The sequence below is a fragment of the Gavialis gangeticus genome, unplaced genomic scaffold, assembly GCF_001723915.1.
Source record: "Gavialis gangeticus isolate Ggan-Ray unplaced genomic scaffold, GavGan_comp1, whole genome shotgun sequence".
NCBI classification, from domain to species: domain Eukaryota; kingdom Metazoa; phylum Chordata; order Crocodylia; family Gavialidae; genus Gavialis; species Gavialis gangeticus.
In genome coordinates this window covers 58592507-58592718 of record NW_017729034.1, presented here as the reverse complement: position 1 = coordinate 58592718, position 212 = coordinate 58592507, and the positions used below count along the sequence as shown (strand labels likewise).

At 64.2% G+C, this 212-nt stretch overlaps 1 protein-coding gene across 1 annotated transcript in view; it reads right to left on the bottom strand.

Annotated features, from left to right (window-relative positions):
• Positions 1 to 212, bottom strand: part of DLL1 (delta like canonical Notch ligand 1) — a 19732-nt gene that overhangs the window by 13193 nt on the left and 6327 nt on the right. The gene's annotated exons all lie outside the window — the stretch shown is intronic.

Genomic DNA, 212 nt, shown 5'->3' with positions numbered 1-212 from the left:
CCCCCACCCCATCCCCATCCCCCTTTGCCCCTCTGTCCTGCATCCCCATTCCCTTGGGGATGACTTGTCAGCAAAGCGGTACCCATGCCCTCACCCACCACCCTCTGCCCCTCTGTCTGCCATCCCCATCCGCTTGGGTCTTACTTGGCAGCAGAGCAGTGCCCATTCCCCACCCATCACCCTTTGCCCCTCGGTCCGGCTTCCCCATCCCC